The 20,149-nt window shown below is 44.4% G+C and overlaps 1 protein-coding gene across 6 annotated transcripts in view; it reads left to right on the top strand.

Annotated features, from left to right (window-relative positions):
* The window catches only part of SVIL (supervillin), a 221,387-nt gene that overhangs the window by 89,898 nt on the left and 111,340 nt on the right, over positions 1 to 20,149 (top strand). The window lies entirely within an intron of this gene.

The following is a 20,149-nucleotide window of genomic DNA, read 5'->3' as shown; positions in this document are numbered from 1 at the left end:
CAGCCCAACAAGTTACACAGAATTCCTCGTTTTTCTCTCAAAGGCATCGACTGTGACCCACAATCCATTTGAAAACATTTCTTCTCTGGTATTGAAACTCTCCGTAAATATATATTCTTAAGCATATGAAGTATATGAAAGAAACATGAACGACCGAAGAAAATGTTTTCACGTATGGTGTCTTCCGTCAGTCCTCTGAGGAATTCAGAGGATCATGAATTTTAGAGTTTCAACTTTAGATTCGAGAGCTCAGGCCTCGACCCTTGTTCATCCTCTGATTATCTTTCCAATGGGGGATTTGATCGTTGCCATTCTGGGCTACTTAGGCGATGGCAGTGCCCCCGGGACCTGGAGTTGCCACTTTTAGCATAAATCCCATCCCCACATGCACACATGCTTATGGAGCCCTCGAGCGCTCGGTGGCCACACCAGCAGCCACGTTAAGGTGTCTGCTGAAAGGCCTCATCTATAACCTGGAGGGGAAGGGGCAGCAGAGGGTTTTGGGCCCCGACTGTTGACTGTGGAAAGACCCAGAGGTTCTCTGAGGTCCGCCTGCCTGTTGCATCTGGGTAGTCACACATGAGTAGAACGGAGGCATGTGGGTTTTGTCAGTGGTGAGAGGGTCCTGGCTGCGCCAGGCGTTGTGGGTCTGTACGAGAAGCAGAGCTGGGGAAGGTTTGAGTCCCACTGTGCTTTGACTTTTGCTTGGGCAGCCACTAATCCGGAAAATTCCTGCCTGAGGCCCTGGAGGCCAAGCCTCTTCTCTTCAGCAGGGTCTTGTTTTGTCAGGGAGCTGTAGTCAGAGAAGAGAGTGTTTTCCTTTCCATGGCCCTACGGATATAAAATAAAACTTGAATTTGACAAACTGTACCATAAATTCCTCCTCCCTGAGAATTATGTGTTGAGGTCTTGATTCTTAATCTGAACTGTGTGCAGCTGTTGGGTTATTAGCTTACTATAGAGCTTTCTGTAAAATCAGATTTATTAAACATTCTCCCATCCTGAAGAAGACTGGGTGAACCAGCCTCCCATGAAAACAGTTCTCGCCTGTCTTGCATGTATGAGCCGCTGGGAAGCAGTGCTAACATCTCCACAATGCTGCCTACAGCAGAACATCCACAGTCATTTATCACAGCATTGGCGCTCACCACAGTTTTATATGGCCCACGACATTGACTGTGTTTTAGGACTTGAAAACCTGTTAACACCTTGGCCAGATTGTGGAATATCAAGCAGGTATCAGTCTTCTAAATCAGATATTTCCATTTGCTATCAAATTTAGCCTGTGTAGACCAGTTTTTTCCTCCTGTTCTGTGGAGAGCCACACGGAAACTGATTTGGAAAAGTCCAATCCCTGCTGAAATATGGAGTCCACCAGCAACAAATACACTGTGTCCTGTGGAGGGCACACAGAAACTGCATGTCATGGTCATCTAGGAGGCTGTCTCCAAGGGATCTCCAAAAAGAGTTGGTTTATTTTCACATACTCTATGGAGATGCTTGACTTACGGGGACAGAATTTCTTAATGTGAATTTGCTTATTATTTAGTTGATTTAAATAACCTGACAGCAGCATGGAGAACATCAGGTATATGCACATGTGCACGTGCATGCGCGCCCACGCACACACACCCCTGTGGAAGACCTTGGCACAGGAGAGAATATTCTAGAGCCAACCAATGCCCTGGCCTCTGTGTGGACCTAGGCGCAGGGAGAAGAATAGCATTGCTTGGGTGTGTTCTGGCTGCACTGTGTACTCTGTCATTTTAGGATTGGGCAAAAGAATTGACATATATTATTTGAAATTTAAAATAAGACCTGTTTCTTTTAAGAGAAATACATGACCTGCCATGCACTTTACATAAAAAATATCCTTGCAGTACCGTAAATCATAATGTCAAATTAACAAGTTTTCTATGTGAGATTTTATTTATCTGAGCTCTGTCTTGTATATCAATTTATCATAGATTTTATTTGATTTTGGAAGAACTTGCATATATATGTCATAATTACCTGAACTCCAAAGTTATAGAACAGGCTTACACGTTTTTGTCTTAAAGCTAGAAATATAATTTTCTCAAATTGTAAAGGTTGAATAAGCCACCTACCTATATTTTGAAAGGATCTTGAGTTGATAAAGATTTAAACAAAAACTACGTTTGGTCTTCTTTAGAAGCATATTATTTAGGTGGGGTATTATGTCATGTTATTGCCAGTTGTGTGGGGAAGCATCAACTTCAGTTTAAACTTGCTGAAACGAATGTAAGGAAATCACTGTGGAGGTTTGTTTGAAGTATGGTGAACTGTTAGTCAGTCAGGCACTGCATGATGACGTTTTGGTCAACAATGGACCACATATACGACAGGGGTCCCATAAGATTAGTACCATGCAGCCTAGGTGTGTACTACACTATTCCATCTAGCTTGTGTAATTTTACTCTATGATGTTCACACAACGATGAAGTTGCCTAACGATGCTTTTCTCAGAACACATCCCTGTCTTTAAGTGACGCGTGGCTGTATTCTGAAAACTGGGTATTTCCAAGTGGCAGATATTTTTAAGCATTTCTAAACAGGATTTGAAAAATGTTTTTGTCCTTACATTTGATATTGGTATGTCTGATATTTAGGACTTTTGACCATTATTGCCCTAATAATTTGAAAATAGCAGATGCTTAATAAATAGTTGTGCAATGAGGAAATTAATGAATGGGACACACGCGCACACTCTCCCAGGAATGAGCTGAAAGTACAAAGAGAGCAGAGAGCCTGTTTGATGTCCTCATCTGACAAGCTCCCCAGTGAAAATTTGCTTTGTACCACTTCTGATTCATTCAAGACTTCCCCAGAAGTAATTGTGTGTTTTTGTTTTAAAGAGTTCCATTTTTATACTGCAGGTGACAAGTGAGGAATAACCAGTTTTAGCTTTTAACGAAATGAGTAAACACAGAAGGTACTGCCAATAAAATGGAAATAAAACCTGTCATTTAATCCAGTCCTGTGTAGAATTTGCTTTGTGTATTGATGGTGAAGAAATGCTAAATAATACACTATTGAATTTTTTAAAATAACTGAGAGAATTAGGATAGTTTTAAAAGGTTTGAAAACAAGGTCGTGAATGTCTAGAAAATTGTTTCATTAAATCTAAAGCAAATGAGATAAGATCATTGTGATATAGTGGTTTTTAATAATAGCAATTTAAACATTGGTATGTTCCTTACGTAGATGCTGTCTTTTACCTTAAAAGGATTGCTAATGTGCTTCACTTACTTGGAAGTTCAGACCTGATGTCTGGACTGCAGGCTGTCTGTGACCCCCAGAGCCAGACTGTTTGGGTCGAATTCCAACACTTTTAGTTACTAGCTGCACTGGCACAGGCAGGGCACTCAACCTGTCTTGATTTCCTCATCTGTAAAATGGGAATGATAACACTACATGGAACATAGGGTTGTTCTGAGGATCAAATGGGCTAACACACATAAAACACTTCAAGCAGCACTTGCTGCACGGCTGTGTTTATTGAGAGATTATTAATCCTCCTAAGTGCAGTGACAGCTTGTAGCTTTCAATTTTAGCCTTCAGCTGTAAGGACTTTTTTTTTTTCTTTAAGATTTGATTTTTTTCCTTTTTCTCCCCAAAGCCGCCCAGTACATAGTTGTATATTCTTCGTTGTGGGTCCTTCTAGTTGTGGCATGTGGGACGCTGTGAGACGTGAGAGCAGTGTCATGTCCGCGCCCAGGATTCGAACCAATGAAACACTGGGCCGCCTGCAGCGGAGCGCGCAAACTTAACCACTCGGCCACGGGGCCAGCCCCTGTAAGGACTTTTTTTAAGTAAAACTTTATTGCGATGTTTTTTGGAACTTCAGTGTTAACAGTAGATGATTTGAGCCTGTGATTTCTTTGAAATCTAGGGCAATGATTTCTTATTCTTTAAAAAAATTGTTTAAAAATGTATTATCTTAGTAACAATAGTAGAAAATGACTACTCTTGATGCCTGAGTGATCATTCCAGAGTTCCTGAGGAGGTGGCACTCAGTACGTCAGGTTTTACCAGCATTCTGAAGGTCCTTCACGCCAAGAAAGCTTGGTCATAACTCTTATACATTCCACCAGGGGAAAGGAAAACTTTCCTACTTATGTGGAGTTGGGTGGGTTTTTGGAACTCAGATATAAGATGATTATCTCGATTTTAGAGTCCTTAGCTGGCTTCATTTAAAAACAAAATACGTAAAAGAAGACGGTGTTCTTTTGGTTCAAATGTTAAATTGTAGTGAATATCTGCATATTTATTCACCTAGAGGAAATTCTGGATTAATTGAAATGAAACATTTCAACTAGAATCATATCATCATGGGTTTGAAACAGATCATAGTTCATTAAAGTGATTTTTTTCTAAAATCGAAGCTTGATAAAGCTCTTAAAAATATATAGTTTGCTGGGCCCCACCCCAGACCTGTTTATTCATAATTAGAGGGTGGGGACTGTAATCTTCCCAAGCGATTCTGATGCACAGCATGGTGGGTGTCGCTGGCCTTGGCCTGCTGTCCTCCCCCGGCAGCGTCTTGGTCGGATGCCACCTAGCCATCCAGCATGTGAATGGACCCATCTGCTGTGGGGCTTTGTGAATCTTGTTCTAATCAGCTGCTCAGTCACAGTCACATGTGACTTGGGAAAACACACTTACTAAAGGCCTAAGGGTATTTTGAAAATCAAATTTTCCTTTTCCTAAGTCTTTGTGGGTTTTTTAAATTATGTAACATCTCTTAGAAAAATCGTATTTAAAATCCAAGAGAACTCATAATATCCTCTTCTTATTTTTACTGGACCAAAAGCTCCAGAGCTGTGTGATTGAAATACAAATTATTTGTTGAACTGCAGTGCACATGGGCAGAGCACATAGGGGAAGACAGGGCTGGCCCCAACCGAGTTCTCAGGAGCAGGGAAATCGTATCAGTTTGCACGTGACTCGACTATAATTCATCCCAGCTCGTGGAGATCACTTCCAATTCCATCACTGGTTTCTCGTGTGTTAATAAAGAATGCTCAGTCAGTCTATTACCTGATGTCATTACCAACACATGAGAAACCAGAAGAGGAGTAAAAGGATAGCAGAGGTTCTAAAAGGTTTTCCCTGAGAATAAGTGGAACAGGAGGATTAAATTTCTGTTGCCCATTAAGAACCTGTAGTCAGTCGTTACTGTCCGTGCATCTCCAGATCCCTGGAACCTTTGCTCAGATGACCTCACCACCCTGCTGGCACGCACATGCCACCCCCGGTCCAAGCAGATTCTCTTCTTACTCATAATGGGAAGAAGGGCTGAGAATTGATATTTTCTGAGATAGCCGAGGGGGTGAGTCTTGCCAACACCTGAGCCATCCCCTAGGGCAGATAGAATATTTCTAGAGAAAAATGAGCTAACATTTTGCTGACAGATTTCACACCATTCCATACCCCCGCCCCTCCCACCAGGCTGTTGAGTATCTCCTGGAGGTTAATGTCCATGGAATGGTACATTCTCTCCCTTGTTGCTGGCATGACCCCTTTTTCTGTCAACATCCATATGTAAGCTTGAACCTCTAGGCTGTCCCAAGTTTGGTGGTCCCAGGGAACCAGCTAACTCCAGTTACCTTGAAGGATTCACTGAGTTCTAACTGGTTGAGACGAGAAGTTCTCCAAGTAGTTGCTTTGCTTCCAAGATATTCCTTTTCCTTGCCTGCAAGAAAATACAGAGCCATGGCCCTGCCCACCTTGTAGCCACATCTAACAGTAGTCAGCCCTAGCTTTGGGGTACCCCTTGAATTCAGTGACTTCTTTACCTTTGGCATTGGTTTGCTTCCCATCGCTCTCCAGCATATCCCAGGATGTTAGAAAATGTCAAGTAATTTTTATCTTAAACAAGGGGTGGCATTTGAACCATCATATGTCATAGGGACACGCCTGCCAGAGCTAAAAAGAGACTGTTATCGCATCCTGTCCTGGCTTGGGAGCAAGTGGGGATGAGTAACCACTTGACACTTACTGTCGGTTCTGCCCCACCGCCGTCCTATCCGAGATGAGCGGGAGCTATGCCAGCACCAGTGTCCAACCCTTACTTAAAACAGTGAAAGCCTTTAAAAAGAGGGGATTTTGAGTGCTTTTAGACCTTTAAAAGATGTGGAGGAACAGTGTCCTGAAGATAGTGAGCAAGCTTGCTTCTCCCCTGACCAAGTAAACCAAGAATCACAGTGAGATTGAGGTGGGGCACGAGGAGACGGTCGAGCGGCAGAGATGGTCTCGGGTGCGAACCCTTGACTGAGGAAGTGGAAGGCAACACTCCTCTCAGGCACTTAGTGTTAGATGAGCGTTACTTATTATTATTATCCAAAAACGCAAAAAGAAAGGCTGATGCTACATATTGAAAGAGCAGAATGAAGGAGAGAGATCTGGTGTGCATGGCAAATACTACACAGCCGATCACCCCATGCACAAAGGCAACTGGAAGTGTTTATGAGCAAGCAGCGCCTTGGGTACTGCAGAGCATCCTCAGGCAGCGCAGAAGCCCACAGGTGTGTGTACGCACTAGTAATCACCATTTGACGTGCCGATGCTCGTGGCGGTGTGAAGGATGGAGTGGAGGAGGAGGCACTGAGGGGGTAGTTAGGAGGGAACGGTGATTGTGCAAGTCTAACTATGATGATGGCAGCAGGAGGAGAAAGGAAGGGAGCTGAGATGGGTGAGGGAAGCATTGCCCAGGTTGAGGGATGATTGGATATGGAAATCTGCAAGAATAGAAGACACACAAGTGGGACCCGTCACTCAGATCCACAGGGAACCACAGGACATACACAAGAAAAGTGATGAGCTTGCTCCATCCTCATGAGTCCGTCCAGGTGGGGGTTGGGTAGGGTCAGCAAGAAAGCGTGCAGAGCACTCTGTCCTCAGGGAGAGAAGGGATTTGCGGCCTCAGCGCCTTGTCGTCCCTCTCACAGGGGAGAAGCTAATCCTGCCCAGGCTGGAATTCTGGTGGGTGGCGGTGAGTGAGAACACCGGACAGTGAGATGCTGGGGTAATAGTGGCAGGTGGGAGCGGGGCAGGTAGAGAGTCTGATGTTCAAAATGACGGTCAGATCCAGACCTGTGCAGCAACTGCTGAGGGCCTTTTGCAACGTTCCTCAGAAATCTGGATGACTTATCACGGAGATGCCTGCCTTGCAGTCCAGTTAATCACAGAGCCGATTATTTGTAGCATGTTAGAGAAAGTTTAACTTCCTTGAAGGCTTGACAGAAGACAAGGAATCTCACAGCTTCCACAGTGCTTTTCATGTCTCCTGCTGACTGCAGACTCCCAGCTCCGTGAGCCCGGGAGTAAGGATGGGAGTAAAAGGACGGGAAGGCTCTGGCCTGGTTTGACCTGCTCGCAACTCTGCTTCAGGGGCGTGGCCTGGTTGTCACAGCACAGGTGAGCCTGGACCTCTGAGCATCTTCTGAGGCAGAGAGCAAGAGCTTGTCACTGTTAAAGGCTGGACCTCCAAACGACAACCCATTCAAAGACTTTAGGGGAAGAAAAGACAACATTAATATGTAAACTTCCAGAAATCCTAAAAAAAAAAAAAGCTGTAGAAAAATTGGCAAAAGCTTTTAAAACCCACAACTCAGAAAAAAGGATAAAGGACATTTAAGTGTGTCTGAAATACGTGAAAAGATGCTCAAACTCATTCATCGTAAGAGAAATAAAAATGTGCTATGACTGGGAAGCCTCAGAGTAGCAAAGATCTAGAAGTCGATCATACACTCTAGTGAGACTGTGGCGAAATAAGAGCTGCTGCCGATGGGGATGGAAAATGGTATCATGTCTGCGAGGGACGATTTGGCCATTTCTGTCAGAATTCCTTCAGATATCCTTACATGCAAGGATATACACTGTAGTTTTTTGTGAGATAGCAAAAGATTAGAAACCTTGATGCCATCAGTAGGGGACAGGTTAAGTAGGTTATGGAATACCACGCAGTGGCATGCTGTCTGCGTGCCTATATGGAAAGATGTCCAAAGGACATCGCTAAGTGTACTTTGCACACTACTGTTTGTGTATAAAGGGGAAAATAAGCATTTATGTGTATTTGTGTAAAGAAACTCTGTAAGGACAAACAAGAAACTAATAATTGGCAGCTAGGACATGGAGAAGGCTGGAATATTTCACTGTGAGCCTTCTACTTTTGAGCTTTATTTGAAGCACATGAATTAAGAAATTACATACAGAAACTGGATCTTAAAAGACTATACTGTGGGCTCCATACAGAGTCAGGTTCTGGCTTTATGTATTACATCTCTTAGCAGTATAATTTTATATGAATCGAGTAAATCTCCAAAAATAACAGTTAGGTCATTTGAAAACATATGCCTCAGGTGCCCATTAAATGCGCTTTTCAATGTATGTTTTGTTCCAAATGTGGTCTGACCGGCCCTGGATGGGTCCTTGATTAAGTAAGATATTGTGACTGCTGTGAGCGGGAAGGCTCCTGTCGCTCATGCCTCCGGGATTTCATCACCTCCTCCTGATCCAGCCAGCTGCTCGATTAACTCTGAATACCAAGTATGTTTCAAAACTACAGGTGAAGAAAGGAGGTGAACTGTCTGCCCGTAAATTATATCATGATTCTTGGGCGTTTTTTTAGCCTGGAGTCAGAGCTGTTTTACTGCATTTGAGACTTGAAGCATTTGCTTGCTGAAGGCTGTTTCATTTTTGTTTTAAAAGCTGCCCCTTAGTACACCATGCCCAGCGGAACTCCTTCTTTGAAAGACAAAGATTGCTGGTTTTCGTCTTTCGGGAGACAAAATTACTGACTTCTCTCCTTCTTCTCCCCACATATTTTCTTCTTTATAAGGAAGAAAGGGTTAGAAGTATTATTTGCATTTTCATTCTGGGTATCGGGTAAGAGGATGAGAGAGAAGGGCAGGTTTGTGAGGTTCAGAGTCAGTCCATCACCTGGGACTAAATGCCGTTCCCATCAGGAGCTGGGTCTGGGTCCTGCTCAGAGCCGCTCTCATCTAATTCCAAAGAAAGACTCATCGTAGAGGGGCAGCAAGGTTCCCCGAGCATCCAGGAGTCAGCCCTTAAGGAGCCCTTCCTTATCTTAATGGGAATGAGAAGATTTTAAATACATTTTTTGTCTCTCTCCCCTCTTTCTTTTTAAAATTAGATTTAGTCAGCTTTCAGACTCGACCATTTGCATCTTTAACATTAAATTGCACAGCCATGAAAACTACAGTTTACAAAATCACACAGTTTACAGGTTTTTACTTAGAAGGCCTGACTCCATAAGCATTTATATTGTATTCATGAATGGAAACATTTGTATTTTCTTTCTTCCGAAAATCATTCTGGTGGAGAACACTGACAGCCTCAGCCCTTCTATGGGAGAGAGTGGGCCCTCTGGGCTTGTGGAGCCAGGAGCCTTCCTGCCTGGGAGCAGGGAGGGGAAGTCGAGGCAGGCCGGCAGTGATGTGAGAAGACGTAGCACATCAGGGGGTGCTTCATGAGACATCCCGTGGTGTTCTCCTTTGTAAGTTATTGAAAATAACCAAAACTGTGTTGGTATGGACAGTATTTCTTTTGTGGGTGTTTAAGATTGCTAATAGCTCTGTAAACTGTTAAAGGCAAAAAAGACTAAAAGGCACCCTAATAATCGAGGCCCCATGATTTGAAAGAACACTGCCAAATCTATCTCATAGATACCAAACACTGTCACCATCTGGGCCAAAGGGAATTTATAGTGATCCCAACAGGCAGTGAACTGGGAAAGAGAGAAACAATTAGAAGACTAAGACTACCTGGGTAATGACCCCAGCGAGCATTAAATGTACTGGTGATGAATTAGAAGGGAATCTGCGTACACGTGTGCCAGGAAGGAGTGTGGGAAGAGAAGAAATGGGCAGGGAGGGAAAGGAAAGAGGGAAGTGCCATGGGGGCTGTGGAGGACGCCACCAGGGAATGGTGTCTACAGCGGCCTGCACTGAGCTGAGCGCCTTGTCACACACGAGAGTTTCCTCGGCCCTTGGAACAACCTTTGAACCTTCATCATCAGAGGGATAACTGGCCTAAGAGTCCCATAGCTGGAAAAGTCAAGAGCTGGGCTTGGAACTCCTGTCTGTCTCAAGAGCGCTGACCCTTCGGCTCCGGGCAGCTCTTCGCATTAAATATCATCTGTGGCTTGTCCTTGGCGGCCTACTCCTACAACAGAGCTGAAAGCCACGCATGCTGTCCTGAAATGGGCCCAAGGCAAGAACTTCATTATTTAGTTGCAAATTGTACCTCAAGCTTAACCCCTTCCCAAAATTGGGACCAGACGTGGCTGGGTGCTGGGGTGAAAGAAAGAGCATAGCTCAGCCTGCCTAAACACATTTTCTCATTTAGAGAAATACCTTAGAATGCACCTTTCCCTAATAATGGTCTAGAGGCCTCCTTTTCACAGAGAAAGAATAACACATTTTGATCTTTGTGTGTGTGTGAGGAGGATTGGCCCTGAGCTAACATCTGTTGGGATTCTTCCTGTTTTTGCTTGAGGAAGATTGGCCCAGAGCTAACATCTGTGCCAGTCTGCCTCTATTTTATATGTGGGATGCCTCCACAGCATGGCTTGACAAGCAGTGCTAGGTCTGTGCCCGGGATCCGAACCTACAACCCTGGGCCAATGAAGCAGATCACATGAACTTAACTACTACGCCACTGGGCCAGCCCCCACATTTTGATCTTTACAATCATTTTTAGCTCCAACTCTGGGCTTTGGTGAATCTGATGTGTGCATTGGTTTTAGATTAATACACGACATGTGGCATTTTGGAAGACAAAATGAACCAATAAAACTCTAGGGGGGATTTTTTTTATGCCTTTGCTCTGGCAACTTATTTATGCCGGTATTGTTAGCTATTTTCCTTGGATGACAAACTTGCATAATTGTAGTAACATGTTTCTGAGATACAGAGGGTGAAAACCACGACAAAATATAAACCTTTCAAGTTAGCACATGAGTAATGTATATTAATGACAGCGAGAAATGGAGCCAGGAAAAAGGATTTTAAACAAAGAACACCACAGACATTAGGGGAGTGCCTGTGTCCTGTGGTTGTATTGTATCTGATTTCCAGAAGTGAGTTGCTTACCATCTGAGTGTTAGAAATAAACTGGAATTTAATCATAGTATGTAGTGATGTAATTTGGGTCAGTCAGTCCTTCTAACTCCAATCTCCTACAAAAGGGGTCCCATCGCCTGGAACCCTGGGAGGGGGCTATGCAGATGCAACAGTGGGATTTTAGTTAGGGTCTTTCCTTGTCTCATGTCCTCCTTTCCCTGGTTCACTGGGAACTGGTTTGGTTGTATTTTTATCATAATTCTACTCCATAATGTTTGAGTGGGGTTCTTTTTTCCCCAGGTTCTGGGACTGATAGAATTTGGATCGCATATTCTCTAATAATATTTGTTTAAATGCACCACCATGTAACCATCTCGACTTTGCTGCTGACGCCACCTTAGCCAGCCTGTGTGGTGTTCTTCCATCAAGTGAGGAGGTTCAGGGCGCCACGGTTCTCATCCAGGCTGCACCCTGAATCTCTTGGGGAGCTTGAACAAGGTCTTCAAGCCTGGCTGCCACCTGGAGATTCTGGTGCCATCCATCTGGGGTGTGGCTGGGGCCTGGGGAGGTTGTAAGGCTCCTCCAGAGATTCTAACAGTCAGCTCAGTGGAAGACTACTAAACCAGAGGATTCCCAAAGTCCTCGCAAACCTAAAGGTCCCAGATGAGTTTGACTGCCCCTTTCTGATTTCTAGTGTATGTGATATTACAACTAATGGTCAATAATCAGTTAAACTTTTCAGTGGTGCTTGTAAGAATCTCATCTAGCCTGAAGTATTAAATAGTAGAGCGTCTCTTTTGCCCTGTGTAGTGTATTGTATCAGTTCATTCACGGGCTACATGTGAGTGATATCCTCTCCTACCTCCACTTCTTCCATTCAGAATAGCAAATACTCAGAATAGCACACCACACAGGAGAGGGTTCTAGTTAACAATGCACTGGTCCCCCCTTACCCACGGGGGATATGTTCCAAGACCCCCCGTGGATGCCTGAAACCACAGATGGTACTGACCACTGTATAAACTGTTTTTACCTATACATACACATCTATGATAAAGTTTAATGTATAAATTAGGCACATTAAAAGATGAACCATAATAGCTAATCATTAAGTCAGCTTTAAGGCCATTATTAAGTAAAACATGGGTTACTTGAACACGAGCACTGCGATGCCTCTGACAGTCATAACCCAGATGGCTACTCAGTGATTAACAGGCCGGTAGGTATACAGCGTGGAGACGCTGGAAAAAGGGGTGGTTCACGTCCCCGGCAGGGCAGAGCAGGACTGTGCTCAGAACGACATGCACTTTGAAACTTATGACTTGTTTATTTCTGGAATTTTCCGTTGAATATTTTCGGACCACGGTTGACTGTAGGTAACTAAAACCGTGGAAAGCGAGACTGCAGATAAGGGGGGACTAGTGTACCCTACTTAATATATACTTGATGAACATCTTTCACATTTACTATAATTTAAATTACATTTGCCCTGTGGGCCACGGTTCTTGTATTTCATGAGAAACCCAAATGTTGGCTGTGTGACCTTCTGGGAATTGATTTCGTTACCTTTGCTTCCTGCTGGAGGACTACAAAACATTTTAAAATGAAGAAAGACTGAGCAAAAAATGGAGAAAAAAATAAAAATATTCTTGTGATTCAGAACTTTCTAAATTTTCCAGGCAAGAGGCAAAAACAGCTGTTTTCCTGTGAGTTTGCCTGAAGGTCAGAGTCAGGCTTAGGAGCTGATGTTATCCTCGGTGTCAGGCTTCAGACCCACTCCATCACTCAGAGACCCACCTTCTGCCTGCGTCTCAACCCTGACTTGCCCGAACCAGTTACTGCAGAGAGGAAATATTCCTGCTATAGAACACTTTTTTTCTTTGCCAAATCAGCATGATCAAATATTTCTAAAGCTAAACAAAATGACAGATTGGCTTGCAAGGATTATCCACGCCCTCCATCAATGAAAAAAAAAACAAAACCCAAGCTGCTGCTGAGAGGGAGTGTGGAGAGGCTGTTTTGTGCTCAGAAAGATGCCCGAGGCAGCTGTAGATACCATTGTTTTCCTTCAGCTTTGGCTGGGCTGGGGTGTGCATTAGCTCATGTTCCAAATCTGTCACCAGAAGAATGTAGTGAGAATCTTGTTTCAATCTTTCTCTCTCGCTTCGCCCTCTCCTTAGCCAGAGCCCAGTGTCTACACAGCCACTGTCGCCAAGACTTGAAAACAGCAGTTTTGACTAAAACCTGTCAGACTTTTCACATGAGTCATGAGAAGAAATGGAGATGCCTATCCCACTAGCCCCAGACACACATTTCCAAGCCTTTTCCCGCACTCACCCCAGAGGAGTCACTGCTGCGTTTTAGAACATATGCGGTAATCCTTTCTGTACCATCAACATGTCTCCACTGGAGCTGGAGACAGAAAGAGAGAGGGGAGGGGCAGGATGAACTGGGGGCAGCTCTTGAATTGGCCCCTTGATTGCGTCCTTGCATCTGCAGTTCAGATTGGTCATCTCTGCCTTTTAAAAGCTCAAGCAGGTGCTTACCAGAGGGGAAGAGGGTGGAATGAGGACAAAAGGGGTAAAGGGGCAGATATGCATGGTGACGATAAAAACTGGACTATTGCTGGGGAACGCGATGCAGTCTATACAGAAGCTGAAATATGATAATGTACACCTGAAATTTACACGGCATTCTAAGCTGACGTGACTTCCATAATATAATTTAAGGGGAAAAAAAAAGCTCAAGCAGGAATCCAGGGCTTTGGGGTAGCTTTCAGAGACCAGAGAGCCCTTCCTCTGTCCCGTCCACACATGCACGGAGCCCACTGCTGCCCGTTTGTGTTCCTCATCTCTGGCTAAGCCTGCGTTTTGACCTCTCTGGACGTCAGTTTCCTCATCTGCGAGATGGGAATGGATCCCACCTTCATGCCAGCAGGATCACATGAAGCCACATTGACTAAAGCACTTTGTAAATTATAAAACACTTTACCATGTCCATTTCTGAGATTTGAAGATTAAATGAGATACTGAAAGCACTTTGTATTTAAAGACTGTACACGTGGAAAGTGACAGTGCTATTAATTTATGCACGTGAAGACTTGGGTACTTGGCACTAGGTAGGAACTTGGTTTCCATCTGTGGGAAGGTCCAAATGCAGGAGAGGATGGGGTGACCCCCTCTGGCTGGGTGCCCAGTGGGCTGCACCCCAATACCTCTTTAGCTGTGGCATCATTTCCCAAACCCCTAACCACTCTGTCGCTGATAACTTGCTGAAATGCTCTCACTGTGAACTCTGCCTGCAGAGGGAAAGGAATTTTCAGAAGACAAATTACAGTCGGGTGCACAGCAGCCGAGTCCACATGGCACAGCCGAGGTCTCCCGGAGGGGTTCTCGTAAGGGGAAGGGGCATGTGGTGCAGCCTGTGTCCCCAGACATGAAACCCGCCGGCCCATCACACGCGACGGTAAACGCATGATGGGTGACGCTGCGCAAAGGAAGTTCTGGCCTGGTCCCCCAGCGCGGAGGGATGAGTCCGCAGGCTACACGCTGCAAGGGCGGGAAGGATGGCTGCTGTTTCACCAGTGGTCACAATCCCCCGTGGAAGCAGGCCGGGCACAGGAGATGCCGGCGGGAGACAGCTTTGTGAAGTGGGTCACTTCATCAGCAAGCCAGGGCCGGTGGCCTGGAGCCCCTGGTGGGTGGTCCTCACGGAAGGCAACGTGCGATCACGGAGAGCAAGAATTTGAAGAATGCGTTGTGTGACCCACGGGACGTGGAGCCAGCTCACTGGGGTGAAAATCAAGAGTAAGGATGAGCTCTTGACTTTCCCCCTATGCAGTCATATATATTTTTGTCTTGAAAAATGAGTTTACAAGTTTTGCCCACCCAAAAAAGTATTTTGTCCTGTTTTTACTGTTATTAGTTCTTTCCCCATCAAGTAACTGGTCAGTAAAACGAATGGGATTCCCTCTTTCCTACTCAGCTGAATAGCTATTGCCCGTGTGTTCCCTATGTCACCATCTCTTGTAAATAAAAATGTCGCTGCTGTCAGGGCACCCTCAGTGTGCACGGCGCTGAAATCCAGGTGCCCTTTCCATGCTGTGCCCAGCAAGCCATTGCTGCGGCGTGTGCCTCCCCCTCGGCACCCCGAGACCCCCTCCCCAGCAGAGCCGCGGACTTACGCCTTCCAGCTGGTCTGACTGCTGTCTAGGCTTTAACCCGCTTCCCGGAACACAACCCGCACCTGCCTCCAAGTGAATCTCGTCTCACTGCTTCCTGAGGCGGCCGCTCGGGCCTCTGTCTTCAGTCCTGGAACCAGAGGTGGCTGCTTTTAGGGTCCGGTCCCCCAGGATCCCAAATTCCAGGAAGGGGATCGATCCAGCTCGGACTTCACTGCCTGGTTTAGCAGATGTCGGGTAGCAGAGACGTACCTAAGGAGACGTAAGGACTCCTCCACCACTGGACCAGCTCCTCCTCCCCTCTCCCCTTAGTGTAGACTTCACCTTCTAGAAGCTTCTCAGCATCTTCTCAGGCGGGGCTGGGGAATCCGACAACCAAGCTTTTTAGAATTGGGTGTACATTAAGAATAACATGGCTTCTTGAATCTCCAAGGGTAGGTTTTGGAGTCAGTACATTTAAAAACATATTAAAAACCTATAGAATTTTAAACTATCTTTTTAAAAAAAACTATAGAATTATAAACATATAGCTTAATATGTGTACAGTGTTAAATATTCTTAATAAAATTTGACACATTGTCCAAAATACCACATTGCTAATCTGGGAAGTTCCGTCCTGTCTCCTCCTTTTCCTTGGAGGGTTTGGGCTGGAGGAGGATCCCCGGGCACCGTGAGCTCCTGGGCACCATCACAGAAGCAGGGAGGGCGGGACAGTGGGCATTTGCCATAATTGGGTTTTGATAACCGACATGGTTAGGGTTTAATGAAGGCAACCTCGTTTCTAAGGACCTGAGTCTAATGGGCAGGTCACGGGGCCCTCACGCATGAGTTCCCGTGGTCTAGAATCTTCCTGGAGGGCAGGTGGGAAGTGAGAAGTGCCCTGAGGTTACCAACGGACATAGTTTGGGAACTTCAGGCTGGGCAGCCACATTCCTCATGGGAAGGTCTCAGGGCAGGGCAGGCGTTAACTGGTTTGCCTCTGACTACCGGCTCCCGTCAGAACCTGCAGAGGACTATGGGACCATTTGTACCTTGTTCATACTTTTAAAGCAGTGTGAAATTTTTATAAAACATTGTTTTATAATACAGTTTTAGTATAAAATTACAGAAGCCCTCCTTTTTCACAGGTGACCTCTAGCTAAACCGATACTAACATGGCGGCTATCAAAAAGTTTACGTATAACACAGAGATTAGACTCACAATCTTGGAGCTCTGTTTCGGCCTGGATCACCGTATTTGATAACTTTCAATGTGACCTTGCTTATCCAAAGTCCTACTTTTGTTTAAAACTTCAGTTTAGCAAATCAGTAATTGAGAACTTTGGAGATTTTTTTTTTTTTTTCCAATTTGGACACTGAGTTGAAATTCAACGTATTTCCACCACCCCTTTTCTAGCCCTAAAAAGAAGTGAGTAGAATGAAGTGTAATCTAGGCCTTGGCCATAAAAGAAAGATTTAGATAAATCACCGGAATTTGTTTAGACTTACAGTGTAATAGTCACACAGATTTTGCTTGAAAATAAACCAGGCTTTCTCTTCCAAGATGACACTTTACCTAGCGAAGCTCACTATGCATTTTTTAACACTGGTCCTTTATGTGTCCTAATTTGGATCACATTAGGTCTTGCAAAAGCCCCTTCCCTTTCCTGCATAACTATCAGAGATCCTGTAACTGGGGACCCCCTGACATTTAAATCTCTATCAGGGCGACCCCACCATTAACTGGAATAATCTCAGCAGCCAGAAACTGTGAACGGAACCTGGGCGGTTTAGATACAATTTTAAACAGGGAGGGAAATGTACATGTGTTCAGCTTTTGTCAGAGTTTATGCTCTAGACTCTACTCCTTGTCTGGTGAAATATTCAAGTGGCTTTGTTCTCTTATTTGAAGATATGTAATATGTTGAAAAATAGACTATGTGTATTTGACACAAACACGTTAGCATTGTTTCCAAGAAGGGACGGAGCAGCTCCTAGAGCCGGTATAGAGGAGCAGAGGGGGGTCGTGCAGGCCACACCCTCTGCCCTTCCCCTCTCCGAGCCCAGAGCTGTGGCTTTCCACACGTCGGGGTGGGTGAGACCCCTTCTCAGTGGAGCTTCTCGCAGCCAAGGCCAGTGTTCCCGGTTGGCGTGAGTGCTGTCTGCTGCCCCAGTGTATCCTGCAGCACCTAACATCCTGTAAGAGCTCACATTGGGAACTTTATTAGTTCTGACAATGCCAGTTTCAAAACAGATGGGGGATATGAGGAGTGAAAAATAGTGTTCTGCAGCTTTGGAATTTATAATTATTGTTTCATTGGATGTGAGATTCTGAATAAAGTGTCCACAGCATTGTAATGGTTATATTCAAAATATATTATTGTGGTACATTATTACATTAATTTATATGGAGATATATATATAAATATATATACCTATTACTTTTTTGTGAGGCTGCCTCGCTTTTGTAGCCATCAATATTTTAGTTTATAACATGGACAACTGAAAACAGCAAAGACCTTTTATTTAGCTGATCATAAAGCCTCGTTAGTTTGGATTCCACAGGAACCTACAGCCCACAGTCATTATATTCAACAGGTGCTTATTGAGGGCACGGGGTGGAGGCTCTGGCCTGCCTGGGGGAAGAGGCAGTTGAAAGGAGGGCGAGATGACAGAAGGGGGGTTGGAGACGGAGACCAGCAATACAAAGTCACTAGCATTTCCAGAGAATTTGATGTTTGACTCATCACATACTTTTCAGGTACATTAAAATAAAAGGCACCTGGGCATGTTGGGCCTTCCATTATGCCTTTGTGTTAGTTGTTTATTCCTAGAACGGAATTTTCTGTCTCCTCACTCTCACTGTCGCCCCAGCCCCAGAACAAGGCTTGGCCGATACGATATTAAGTGCACATTTGTTGAGTAAATGAAATAATTGCTAACATTTAAGTTCTTCCGTATCTCCGAGATGTTAAATCTGCTGTAAACAAAACTGTCCAGACTTCAGGCTTTCCATTAAGAGAAGTGTTCGGACGGCCGGCTTTTGGAAAGTGCACCATTCCTTTCTGCCACTAGGGGGCGACGTAGTGCAGCTAAGGAATCAAGTTTTTAATGAATTGTTTTAAAGAAAAGTTAGTCCTGGAGCTAGTCCTCTTAGATATGGATAACTGTGACTAAGTTCAACCAGTACTGCAGGAGAAGGTTTAAAGCTCTATCCGCATATTCTGAGCTTAACACAGGGTAAGCACGTGTCCAGGTTAAAAATGTATTCACAAAAATAGCCTGATAATGTGCTTAAAAAATAAAGTATTATATAAATAGGTATCAAATGAAGATTTAATCCTTAATCATTTTAAAATCACTTTATTCCACTCAATCAAATAGCATATGTGGTCTAATAGCCAAAAAGATGTAATGTACATCTTAAAAAAAGGACATTCTTTCCTCTTCCGGACAAGAAAACGTCTGATGCAGATCCATCATTCTGCCTATGTAATTGGCACAGTTTTAATTTCAGGGGGAAATGCAGTGGTTTAGTTCTGCTAAATGGATGTTGACTAATACATACCTTCAAAACTGAGTGTCCATTGCTGGTTTAATATTATCAAGTCTGTGAATAGATCTCTTGTGCTGGAAACCTGTTGAACAACCTAGCTTAAGATAGAAATGCCACTGGGAGGGTAAGTCCGGTAATATCTTTATTATTAAGGAGAGGGTCACAGGGACTGGAAGAGAGGGATTTTTTTACAACATTAAATTTAATTAGAGTAAACTTAAGATTAGCTCCATAGTCATTGCTGATTATTTGAGAAATTAATTTATTTTTGTACTGTCTTCAGTTTGAAATTCCTAATATCCTGAGGTTTGGCCCAATAGGAACTATGAGACGGATCTGGGTCACCCTATAACATCACACGTTCCCTTCTGCAGCGGCCCCCTCATCTTCGGAGAATGGTGGACAGAGCTTGCTGGCAAGAGTTGGTAGCCCGTAGCTGCGTTGTCTCCATTTCTTTTCCTGGCCTAGTCTCTGGTGCTGCTTAGCAATGGAACAGCCGCAGGAGCTGGCAGTTGAAAGAGGGGAGAACAGTGCTTCTGTCTTTCTAACTAGCTGCTTGGGAGGAAGATAAACACAAAAGCCACCCAGTTCAGTGGCTTCATGGGGCCACAGACTTGTGAACTCCCTCCACTTTCTGAGGGGTAACAGGAGCTAGAGAAACTCGACACCCCTCCAGATTCTGGCCACACCTGTTGGCCCCCTCTGGTTCGTCTCCAACTTTGCCTAATTTAGAGGCGGTAAAGGCAAGTGCAAGCTGATTCCTCTAGAGTCAAGGTGGTGAGGACAAAGGCCTGTTGGGATGATATGGGGGTGGATGTTACTTTTTTAGACTCTGCTTTCCAAGCCTGTTTTCCACAGAGCTAAAGAATAAGCTTTTGGTTTTAAGTATACCACATCGCTTGCTCCTTCTCTCTGCCATGAATATCTAGACAGGAATGTCTGGTAACCTCTACTGCAGAATCCCCGAGGGGCTGTATAGCTTAAACCCTGAATTAGTGAAAGCTAAAAATTGATCTGATATTTACATCCTCAACATATCAGCATTGTATGGGCCTCCGTGTTTCATAACTCTTGTTTCAGACCCTCTAATCTCCATTCCTCTGAGAAGCAAGGAATGGCTGCTATAAGTTAACTGTTGGGGCTCTGAGAAATTCTAAAGGAACGCTATGTTAACACGAAAAAAGTTAGCCCTGGACACTAGCCCAAAGGGAAGGTGAAATGATGAGGCTGTCAGATTGGTTTTCATTTGCCATAATCACATTTTGGCTATAAATTTGCTTTTGCCCGTGAACTGAGAGCTGGGTGAATACCTCCTCAAGGTTGGCT

The sequence above is a fragment of the Equus quagga genome, chromosome 12 (assembly GCF_021613505.1).
Source record: "Equus quagga isolate Etosha38 chromosome 12, UCLA_HA_Equagga_1.0, whole genome shotgun sequence".
Taxonomy (NCBI): domain Eukaryota; kingdom Metazoa; phylum Chordata; class Mammalia; order Perissodactyla; family Equidae; genus Equus; species Equus quagga.
The sequence above is the reverse complement of the archived record's forward strand: the minus strand, read 5'-3'. Positions and strand labels throughout refer to the sequence as shown.